The sequence below is a fragment of the Cebus imitator genome, unplaced genomic scaffold, assembly GCF_001604975.1.
Source record: "Cebus imitator isolate Cc_AM_T3 unplaced genomic scaffold, Cebus_imitator-1.0 Scaffold24, whole genome shotgun sequence".
Classification (NCBI taxonomy): Eukaryota; Metazoa; Chordata; class Mammalia; order Primates; family Cebidae; genus Cebus; species Cebus imitator.
This window is the reverse complement of record NW_016107339.1, coordinates 15,044,627-15,056,539: the sequence shown is the minus strand read 5'-3', so window position 1 is coordinate 15,056,539 and position 11,913 is coordinate 15,044,627. Positions and strand designations below refer to the sequence as shown.

The 11,913-nt window shown below is 48.1% G+C and overlaps 1 pseudogene across 1 annotated transcript; it reads right to left on the bottom strand.

Annotated features, from left to right (window-relative positions):
- Nucleotides 1–2,416: 2,416 nt before the first annotated feature.
- Nucleotides 2,417–8,198, bottom strand: LOC108299891 (annotated as a pseudogene). The gene is made up of 8 exons (XR_005199045.1): nt 8,103–8,198; nt 6,289–6,383; nt 5,099–5,508; nt 3,866–4,141; nt 3,625–3,741; nt 3,157–3,189; nt 3,003–3,050; nt 2,417–2,836 (listed from the first exon to the last, which is right to left on the bottom strand). The product of XR_005199045.1 is annotated as an HLA class I histocompatibility antigen, C alpha chain-like (transcript).
- Nucleotides 8,199–11,913: the final 3,715 nt, after the last annotated feature.

Here is an 11,913-nt window from a genome sequence, read left to right as displayed (position 1 = left end):
GACAAAGAAGGGCATTACATAATGGTAAAGGGATCAATGCAACAAGAAGATCTAACTATCCAAAATATATATGCACCCAACACAGGAGCACCTAGATTCATACAGCAAGTTCTTCGAGACCTACAAAGAGACTTAGACTCCCACATATTAATTGTGGGATCCTTTAACACTCTACTGTCAATATTAGACAGATCAATGAGACAGAAAATTAACAAGTATATCCAGGACTTGAACTCAGATCTAGACCAAGCGGACCTAATAGACATCTACAGAATTCTCCACCCCAAATCCACAGAATATACATTCTTCTCAGAACCACATCACACTTGTTCTAAAATAGACCACATAATTGGAAATAAAACACTCCTCAGCAAATGCAAAATAATGGAACTCATAACAGTCTCTCAGACTACAGTGCAATAAAATTAGAACTCAAGATTAAGAAACCCACTCAAAACCATGCAACCAAATGGAAACTGAACAACCTGCTCCTGAATGACTACTGGATAAATAATGAAATAAAGGTAGAAATAAAGATGTTCTTGGAAGCCAATGAGAACAAAGACACAACATACCAGAATCTCTGGGGCACATTTAAAGCAGTATGCTGAGGGAAATTTATAGCACTAAATGCCCACAAGAGAAAGGAGGAAAGATCTAAAATCAACACCCTAATGTCACATTTAAAAGAACTAGAGGAGCAAGAACAAACAAATTCAAACGCTAGCAGAAGACAAGAAATAACTAAGATCAGAGCAGAAGTGAAGGAAATAAAGACACAAAAAACACTTAAAAAAATCAATGAATCAAGGAGCTGGTTTTTTGAAAAGATCAACAAAATAGATAGACCACTGGTCAGACTAATAAAGAACAGAAAACCAAACACCACATGTTCTCACTCATAAGTGGGTGTTAAGCAATGAGAACACATTTACACAAGGCGGGGAACATCACACACCAGGGCCTGTCAGGGGATGGGGTCTAGGGAAAGGGTAGCAGGGGGTGGGGTAATAGGGGAGGGATAGCATTAGGAGAATTACCTAATGTAGATGACAGTGTGATGGATGCAGCAAACCACCATGGCACGTGAATACTGATGTAACAGACCTGCACATTCTGCACATGTACCCCAGAACTTAAAGTATAATAATAAAAAAGAGAATAAATACATACATACACACACACATAAAAGAGAAGTCATATCATAGCCCTCTTCTCAAAACTGTCCTCTAAATCTTCATCCCACTTGGAGCAAAGATCAGATCCAACCCCAATCCCCTGAAGCCATACCACTGACCTCATCTAGCTTCTCTCTGTCCAGCCCTCCTGGCCTCCTTGCTCTTCTGGGAACATAGACACCTTCCTGCCCTAGTGCATTTGCATGGAGTTCCCCTGCTTAGAAAGAACTTCCCCAGACATCCTTATGTCCCTCAAATCTTTCCTCAAAGGTCACCTTTGCAACAAGGCACACACTGACCACTGCTGTGCAACAGCCACCTTCCCTGTCCTCACTGCCCACATCCTGGATCACCTGCCTCACAGCACTTCCCACCTTCTAGCACTTTCCTTCCTTGCTCTGGTGATAGTGTATCCATCGTCTGCCTCTCCCCACTGAAACACATGCTCCACAAGGTAAGAGATTTTTCTGATTTTACTTCAATAGTGTTCCCCAAATGCAGAATCATTCTGTCCTATGTCTGGCAGACAACAAAGGTCGGTTGAATGAATGATCACTGTAGAGCACCTCCTATTCTAAAGAAAGTATCGTTGTTAACATAGACTCAGGCCAAGTGCTGTTTTGTGGCAGCTACAGCACAAGGTCTCCTCAAACTGATATCCAGGCCACCTGTGCTTTTCTCAGCAGGGCTGCCTGTGGTGTCCCACCTCCAACCCTCCTCCCACACCAACCCTCCCCCTCCCCCACCACACACTGCAGCACGTAATCAGGTTTCTCTCTTCAGGGAGGAACAGTCCTTCATGATGGATCCAATTTCACAAACAAATGTAAGTCTAAATTAGCCTCTGCTTTATAGTTCATGAGTTGGGATTGGAGCCAGCACCAAGATCACTGGAACCAGGACAGGGAGAGAGGGCAGGAGAGCAGAGCAGAAGAGGAGCCCTAGAAGGAGGGCAGGAGCTGAATGGATCTGAAAATTTATCTCAGAAACAGAGACTCCCATGTGCAGGGGCCACTGTGGGTGATGTATGAGCCTCTGTGGTCACAGCTCCTGCTGGACAAGTTTCCACTGAAGGGACAAGGACAATGGAGCACTGAAGCTGACCCAGCTGAGGACTGACCACATAAAGCCCATGATGGACTCAACAGCAACTGGGCACAGGCCCCGTCCACACTCGGCTCCTCACAGCCTTCTCCATCCCCACCTGCAACAGACTCAGCACAGCGAACATGCAGATCCTGGAAGGTTCTCAGGTCTTTATTTCCTCTGTCAAATTTTAGGAAATGACTTATTTAATTAACCCATCAACCTCTCATGGCAAATATTTGAGAAACAAATTTATATTCAGTTTCTTATTTTCAGTAGGGAAGTAAGAAGTTGCAGCTCAGTGCACCATGAAGCTGAGACAGAGATGGAGACACCCAGCCCCACTTCTCTGGAACAGGAAAGATGACTGGGGAGGGAACACAGGTCAGCGTGGGGACAGGGGTCACAGTGGACACGGGGTGGGCTATCTCTCCACCTCCTCACATTATGCTAACAGGGACGCAGACACATTCAGATGCCTTTGCAGAAAGAGATGCCAGAGGCTCTTGAAGTCACAGGGGAGGCGTGAAGAAATCTCGCATCTCAGTCCCACACAAGGCAGCTGTCTCAGGCTACAGAAAACAATAGTCATGAAAAAATTCATAACAGTCACAGTAAGTGATGACACTCTGAACAGTCCACCACACACTTGAAATATCCCAATCAAAGAATCCACATTACCCAGTCCTATCCCCTCTTCTTCAACCCCCACCCACTTCAGGCTCCCCAAGGCCTCACCTTTACAAGCTGTGAGAGACACATCAGAGCCCTGGGCACTGTCGCTGCCTGGGGTAGAACAAAAACAGGACCTGGTGAGAGCCCGAGGGAGATGTGGGACAGGAGGAATTATGGGGTGGGTGAGCTCCTCCACACTCCCGCCCCCACCACTTACACGCAGCCTGAGAGTAGCTCCCTCTTTCTTCACCTTTGGGAAGAAAATGTCCTGTGAAGGGACAGGGAGGAGGCAGAGCCATGAGATCTTAGAGGAACCTCCTGGTCTTGGACTCAAGAGGAGTTTCCAGAACTATGATTACAGACCCAGGGCAGGATCAGGAAACACCAGGAAAGCAGGTGTGGGTCCTGGACCAACTGCCCTCCTAAGGTCTGTCCTTAGCAGGGACCTTCCCCTGACTTGTGAATGCTGGAATCAGGACCCCAACACCGCAATCATCAAGGTGATACATCTGTCCTTCACTGTCACATGTGCTTCACAAAAGAATTAAGTGCTGGCACACAGGGCCCCAGGGTGGGTCAGCCCATGTGTGGATGGTGCTTCCCAGTAAGGAGGCAGGGAATACTTCTACCTGGGGCTTGAAACCCCCAATTGGACAAGAAAACCCACTCCTCATCCCTTCCCTACCTGAACTCTTTTTCCTACACATCACAGCAGTGACCACAGCTCCAGTGACCACAGCTCCTAGGACACCCAGGCCAGCAACAATGCCCATGATGGGGATGGTGAGCTGGGAAGACGGGTCTGGGAAAGGAGAGAAACGTAAAGGTCCCTGACCCCAGGTCTCAGTCCTGACCCTGCTAAAGGCTCCAGAAGGGCTCCTGCTTTTTCTGAGAAGAGACGTGATCCCCCCCATCCCCCTCCTTATCCCATCTCAGGGTGAGGGGCTCCGGCAGCCCCTCAAGCTGCACATGGCATGTGTATCTCTGCTCCTCTCTGGAAGGCACCACCACAGCTGCCCACTTCTGGAAGGTTCCATCCCCTGCTGGCCTGGTCTCCACAAGCTCCGTGTCCTGAGTTTGGTCCTCCCCCTCCCACTGCCAGGACAGTGTGATCTCCGCAAGGTAGAAGCCCAGGGCCCAGCACCTCAGCGTGGCCTAATGGTCAGAGATGGGGTGGTGGGTCACATGTGTCTTTGGGGAGTCTGATGGGAAGAGTCGGAAAATTCAGGCACTTTGCATCTCTCATGGGACACCCCAGCAGCACCCATGTGACCCTCCCGAGAATGAACAGGACACCTGGGATGGGGAAGGGAGCACAGAACCCAGACAGCAGCCTGGATGCAGGCACCTGGGATAATCTCCTATTCCTTGGAAAGTTGTAGCCTCTGAGGAAGGAATAGTGACTTCTGGTCCTGACTTAAGTGGAGACAGACGGACTCAGAAAAGCTGGAATCAGAACTTTAAATAAACACATTGAGTGTGAGGCAGAGAATAAGGTCTGTGAGAAAAAGTCACAGTGCCCAAGGGTGCTGCAGGGGTCAAAGGGGACCCCTGATCAGTATTCCAGGGACTGTCTCCCCTCCATTTCCTCAGAGACGTCATCCCTTAATTCTCCTAGAGAGCAGAGGGGGCCCTCAGAGGAAACTCAGGAAAACTCATGCCATTCTCCATTCAAGGGAGGTCGATATTCTAGCGCGGATCCCATTTCCCTCCCCTCCTCTTGGGAGGCCAGCCCGGGAGATCTACAGGAGATGGGGAGGGCTCCCCACTGCCCCTGGTACCCGCGCGCTGCAGCGTCTCCTTCCTGTTCTCCAGGTGTCTGCAGAGCCACTCCACGCACGTGCCCTCCAGGTAGGCTCCCAGCCTCTCAGCCTCACCAGCGGCCTCCCACTTGGGCTGAGTGGTCTGAGCCTTGGTGACCCCAGCCCCGCCCCACCGCGGTCACCAAACACCGCCCCCGCCCAGACCAACCCGTGGGGATTTCGGCCTAAACTGAAAATGCAAACGAGTAAAGGCACCTGGGGCTCTCCCGCGTCCAGGGTCTGGGCGGGTCCCGCAGCCTCGGGGTGGATCTCGGACCCGGAGACTCGGGGAGACCCGAGCAGTCCGTGGGGGATGTGGAGGGGTCGTGACCTGCGCCCCGGGCCGGGGTCACTCACCGACCTCGCTCTGGTTGTAGTAGCCGCGCAGGGTCCGCAGGTTCACTCGGAAAGTCTGTGCCTGGGCCTTGACTCTCGGTGTCTGCAGGTCCCAATACTCCGGACCCTCCTGCTCCACCCACGGCGCCCGCGGCTCTCCTCTCAGATTTGCAGCGTCGCCGTCGAACCTCTGGAACTGCGTGTCGTCCACGTAGCCCACTGAGATGATGCCGGGCTCCCCGCGGCCGGGCGGGGACTCAGAGGTGTAGAAATACCTCAAGGAGTGGGAGCCTGGGGGCGAGGAGAGGCTGAGACCTGCCCGACCTTCCTCCCAGCGCCGCTCCGCGGGTCCTGCGCCCCCGCCGGGCGGGCCCCTCGCTCCTCCCCGCAGAGGCCGTTTCCCTCCAGACCCTGCACTCACCCGCCCGGGTCTCGGTCAGGCCCATGGCCCCCGTGAGCAGCAGGAGGAGGGTTCTGGGCGCCAGGACCCCATCCTCGGAGTTGGGAAGAATGGGTGGGTGACTGGCCGCTAACGGGGACCGCGGCGACGCTGATTGGCTTCTCCAGAAACGCAGCACCCCATGGGAGTGGGAACTAATGACCCATCATGAGTATCCTGGAAGAAAGACCCGACACCTGTCGGGAGAAGTGAAACTCGGGGGAGTGGGGAGTCCCCAACAATGGAGACCCGGCTCCGGAAACCTGAGATCCTTAGAGCTACTCCCGGGACCTGGAACTTTGTCCTGATCCCTCTTCTCCTACACCAGGCCTCTTTGTCACACTGTCTGCCCGAGTCCCGGCCAAGGATCTGTCTGTGGAAACCAGGGAGGGATGCCCCAGGCTGTGCCCAGCCCCTTCCCCTTCATTTCTCCTCTTGGAATCCCCGACCCTGAACTGGACTCCCTGCCTCCCACTCCTTACCTCTCCCCTCGGACTCTTATGCAAGGAAACTCACCACAGGGAACTTGATGCCAGAGAGTGAGCTCGCCCTGGGGATGGAGGTGTAGAGACAGGGTTTTCTCTCTACACCTGGTGAAGTTTTTTCTGAAGGCACCAGATAGAGATTCTCATAGAGACCAGTTTCTTTTTTGTTTATTAATACAGTAGGTAGCACAATACTGGTAATCCCTGAATGATTAGGATTCCAATCTGTATAAGACCTGGGTCCAAAAAAGCATTACAATTAAACTCTCAAAGCTCCTAAGTTTTACTTTCCCCGAATATGAATCTGAGACTCTGAGTTGTTGCGTTTAAAATTGTCTTCATTCCCTAGTTCAAGTTTCCCTGTGTGAGTCCAGAACATCTCCTGAATACAAAGAAGCAGGGTTTCTTACTGTATATTGCAACGAGGAACCAACCTGTAGTCACCACCTCAAACTTGCGAGTGCGCCATTGCTCTTCACCGACGCTCAAGCACTGCCTGTTTTCGTGAACTATGCACGTCTAAGCAGTGTGCATATTTCATAAGCAGTGTGCATATTTCATTTGGACACTTGGTATTTTTGTAACCCTTATTTTTTAATCATAAAGAGGTCATTACTTTTTAGGAAGTCCCACAAAATGTATTAAATACAAATGCAAAGAACCGCCTGCCAAGCTCCTCCACTGCTTTAGAATTCTTTCCCCTGCTCCTTTTCCTCACTTCCTGCTCACTGGCCCTTCTCTCTGCCCCTCAGCCCCCACACCCTCCTGTCTTTAGTTCCCACTGTCCAGTCACTTCTGAGTTGTTACTGCTATGAAAAGGGACTTGAGAATTCCCAGAGGAGCCTTTCAGCCTCTTCCACGGCTCTTTCTGCCCTGTCAAAGTACAGCCAGAGCCACCAGAAATGAAATTGTACACAAGTATTTGGTGTTTTCAACAATCACTGAAATTTCTGCAAGTGCCAAAGTTACATTTTTGGCAACTCCATCAAAGCTGAGTGTACCCAGGACAGTCAACTCAGGCCCTGGACTCTCATTCTGGTTGGATTCTATGAGAACTGTATTCACCGTAAGAATTCTAGAGCCAGATCTTGCTACTCCACAATTGCCTCACGTTACAAGCAAATCTAGCCTGAGTCCTGTGGATTCCAGAGCTGCTCACGAGAAATCTCCATCCCCGAGTGGGTGACCTCAGGCTCAGCCCCCTCTACCCACTCAGCCCGCAGCCCTGTGCCAGAGAGCACGCAGTCAGAATCCTAGAGCAGCGCGGCGGCGCCCCCGTGTGGCCACAGGGCCGAGGACAGAGAACCCGATCCTCTTTCTACCCAGCCAGGTCCTTGCAGGCTCCCACTCTGCACCCAGAACCTGGACAGGGTTCTGCACACAAGGGAGCCTCCCAGCCTCTGAGTCCATCCAGCTTCCCAAAATCCATGTTGATGTGACCGTTTTCTCCCGCAACTGAGTGAATGGACTTTTCATCTCAGGGCAGAGAGAGGCTTCCAGGGCAAAACAACAGGATCAGGTCTAGGGTTGACCCACCCCCAAACCCTTGCTACCGTAAGATCTAGTCCCTCAGCCTCCAGGATAGGACCTTGGCCTCCTGTCCCCTCCCCTGTTCCCGCCGCTGCTCCTTCAGGTAAAGGCTGCTCATCCCAGCAATCAGCCTGTGAGCGCCAACCCTGGGGTCCAGGGAGAGCAGCCTCTGTCCAGGAGGCCGGAAGTCTCCAGGGAGCAGAAGGAAGAAGAAATGGATCATAAGAGAAGAAGGAATCATATCCGACACTGGAACTGTGAGTCAATTAAACATTTTTCCTTATAAAAAGAAGAAAGAAAGAAAAAGGAAGAAGAGAAGGAGGAGGAGAGGAGGAAGAGGAGCAGAAGGAGAAGGAGGAGGAGAAAAGAAAGAAGAAGAAGAAAGAGAAGGAAGAAGAGTGAGTCAGGGAGGAGAGAAAAATGGGAAGCATCCCTTTAGAAGGTGTGTGTGTGTGTGCGGTGTGTGTAGAGCAGAAGTCCCTAGGCACCTGAAGAAAAGATAGCTAAGGCCAGGCGCTAAGGGGCCCAGGGTAATAGTTCCAGGGCTGTACTTTCTAAGCTTGGACCTTACTGTCATATCATAGTCCAGCCCCACGAGGCCTGGGGTCACAGCACTGAGCTTGCTGAACGGCTGCTTCTCATTGTCTTTGACAGCAGGAGCCACCATGCCAGGCCCCGGGGCCAGAGGGTCACAGGCAAAGAGCAGGCTACTCTGCTGGAGCTAAGGAGATGTTGTTCTCGGAGGATGTGTGCGTGACTTAGGTTGGAGTCTGAAGATGGTTGTGGGTTACAAAGAGCTCAGCAATGAGCCTGGCCCAAGCTTCTGACCCCTTGCCCTGGATCCTGAGGGCTTGAACTCTCCCTATTCCCAAGAGGTCTCAAGAATTCTTCTATTAATTCCTGCCTTCTGGGAACAGCTCCGCACCTCCCTCGCTTCCATACCCTGGGACCCAGGCATCTGCCTCTTTTATTCTCCTGCAGCTACCCAAGCACCCCCAGACCCTGCTCTCTGCCAACCCTGACCCCTGAACTCCAGGGTTTTGCCACCCCATCCCAAATTGGTGGATGATGTAGTGGTTCTGTATTTAGATTTTTTTTAAACTCTCCTTACTGTTTTCTATAGTGGCCATACTAATTTAAACTCCCATCAACAGTGTGTAAGAGTTCCCTTTTCTCCGCGTCACCAGCATCTGTTTTCTTGTTTGTTTGTTTGTTTGTTTGTTTGTTGTCTTTTTAGTTGTGTCTATTCTATCTGGGGTAAGAAGACATCTCATTGTGGTTTTGATTTGCATTTCTCTGATGGTTAGTGATGTTGAGCTTTTTTTTTTTTTTCATTCCTGTTGGCCATTTGTATGTCTTCTTTTGAGAAATGTCTGTTCATGTCCTTTGCTCACTCTTAAATGAGATTATTTTGGGTTTTAATTCTTGAGTTGTTTGAGTTTCCTATATATTCTAGATATAAGTCCCTTGTCAGATAAATGGTTTGAAAATACTTTCTCCCATTCAACAGGTTATCTCTTCACTCTGCTGATTGTTTTCTTTGCTATGCAGAAGCTTTTTAGTTTATTATAGTCCTGTTGTCTATTTTCGTTTGTGTTTTCTGTATTTTTAAAGTCTTAACCATAAAATCTTTGACCAGACCAGTGTCCTAGAATGTTTCTCCTAGGTGTTCTTCTAGTTGTTTTATAGTTTCAGGTCTTACATTTAAGTATGTAATTCAACTTGAGTTGGTTTTTATATAGGGTTAGTGATAGGGATCTAATTTTATCCTTTTGCATATGGATATTGATTTTCATGTGTTTTTGACACCTTTGTTAAAAGTCAGTTGGCTATAAACATACGGATTTATTTCTGGATTCTCTATTATTCTCATTGATTGACATGTCTGTCTTTATACCAATACCATTCTGTTTTAGTTATTATAGCCTTGTAATATATTTTGCATCTGGCTTTGTTCTTTTTGCTCAGGATTGTTTTGGCTATTTCAGCTGTTTTTATTTTTTGGTTCCATAGGAATATTAGAATTATTTTTTCTAATTCTGTGAAAAATAACATTGGTATGTTTATTGAGAGTTCCTTGAATCTCTAGATTCCTTTGGGAAGTATGGTCATTTTACTAATATTAATTCTTCTGATTCATGAGGATGGAATATATTTCTGTTTGTTTGCATCCTCTTCTTTCTTTCATCAGTGTTGAATAGATTTCTTTTTAAGAGATCTTTGACTTCCTTGCTTAAACTTATTCCTAGGTATTTTTTTCTAGCTGTTGTAAATGGAATTGCTTATTTCTTTCTCAGCTACTTCATTACTAATGTATAGACATTATATTGATTTTTATATGTTGACTTTACATTCTACAACTTTACTGAATTTATATATCAGATCTAATAGTTCTTTGGTGGAGTCTGTAGGTTTTTCTAAATAAGGATCATATCATTGGAGGGAGGGGAGAGAGGCTGAAGGTTAAGCTGATAGTCAGTGATTTAATGAATCAGGCATAAGAAATATAGTTTCCATCAAAACCCAAAAGGGCAGAGTTTGGAGAGCTTCTGGATAGTTGAACAAAGGGAGGCTTACAGGAAGGTGAACAAGAGCTTAGCCATGTGCCAGGGAGGGTGGTGCATCCCAACCCAATGGGACAGAAGCTCCTGCACTGGGGACACTTCTGAACTTGCCCTATGTATCTGTTCATATGGCTCTTTATTTGTATCTTTTAAAATAAACTGTTAAATGTATGTGAGTGTTTCTCTGAGTTCTGTAAGCCATTCTAGCAAATTAATCAAACCTGAGAAGTGAGTTGTGGGAACCCTGATTTATAGCAAGTCAGTTGGAAACACAAGCAAAATAATCTGAGGCTTGAGATCGGCATCAGGAGTGGGAAGGGGACAGTCATAGGGACTGAGCCCTCAACCCATGGGATGTGATGCTGTATATAGGGAGATAGTATCAGAATTGAGTTAGAGGACACCCAGCTGGTGTCTATGACAGAACCAATTGCTTGTTCACTGGAGAAATTCCCTGTATTTCATCAGAGAAGTCTTCTATGTTGATAGGTGTTGTAGTGTGAGGGCAGGGGAAAAACGATTTGAGATTTTCCACACTCAGAGTGGTTCTAAATGTTAAGCTGCTTTTAAATTTGACTTGGTCATGCCTAACTAAATAGGATTAGATGTGAGAAATGTTTTTGATATAATGTGTAGGAAGGAACCAAAGGCTGATGAAGACAGGAGTGTTGGAATAGATGTTCTGAGTGTGAGTGCCCCCTTCATCCTCCCTGTCTCCTAAGAAACCAAAAAATACTCTCTCTGCAGCTTTAACAAATACTGGTTTGGAAGAGAGTGCCTGCATTTTTCAATAGTTCTAAATGGCTATAATTGCAGGACTTTTCTGATGCTCAGGAACGTCCTGATGTCAGTGGAGATGAAGGGAAACCAGGAAGTCAGGAGTCAGCGGAAAGGGACGTTTATCATAAGTTTTCTTCTTTTTTTAGACAGAATGTCGCTCTTGTTGCCCAGGCTGGAGTGCAATGGTGCGACCTCGGCTCACTGCAACCTCCGCCTCCCTGGTTCAAGCGATCCTCCAGCCTCAGCCTCCCGAGTAGCTGGGATTACAGGAATGTGCCACCACCAGAAAAAAAAAGGGGGGGGCCTGGTTCTTGGGCAGAAGGAGGCCTAAGGAATGACAAGACATAGGACCCAGGCATAGCAGAAGAGAAGGTCATGGAGGGGAGGAGTTCCAGCATCTGAGAACCTGGTTCCCTCTCAGAGTTTGTGTCCTCACTCGGTTCACCATCCCCAACCCCAGCAGGAACAGGGAGAAGTGACTTGGCAAATCCCCCACTCACGATGGGATCCCTCAGCCAGAGACCATTTTCGAAAGTCAGTTTCCCCTGACTATAAAAACAGGACATTTACCCTGTTAGAAGTTAATGTCTGCAAGTAACCTCCACCTGGGAAATGCTGGTTCATGGCAGGGTCTCCCTTTTAGCAATGAGAACAACTTCTGGCTAATTGACAGCTAATAAGTCATTTAGAATCCTGTTCATGTAAAAAGATTACCTACTTAAAGCATTAACTCCATTATAGTTAAGGACACACATCCCACACCATACAGCCAGCGTCATTTTTGAGGAGATTGCTTTGATTTGCTCGTGTAGAACGTTACTCTACTGCCTTGCAGAGAGGCTTGCCACACGTTTCAGATCTCTGCTTCTCATTTCACACTATCTGGCTCATGAGGTGAAGGTGATGAGAAGTGTCTTCAGACGGTACTCCGAGGTTTGTCTGTCAGCATCACAGTCATGTATTACATATAGAGATTATTCTCTTACATGTTACAATTTAGGGATTATTCTCTTAGAAGTTATCATTTATTGATATATA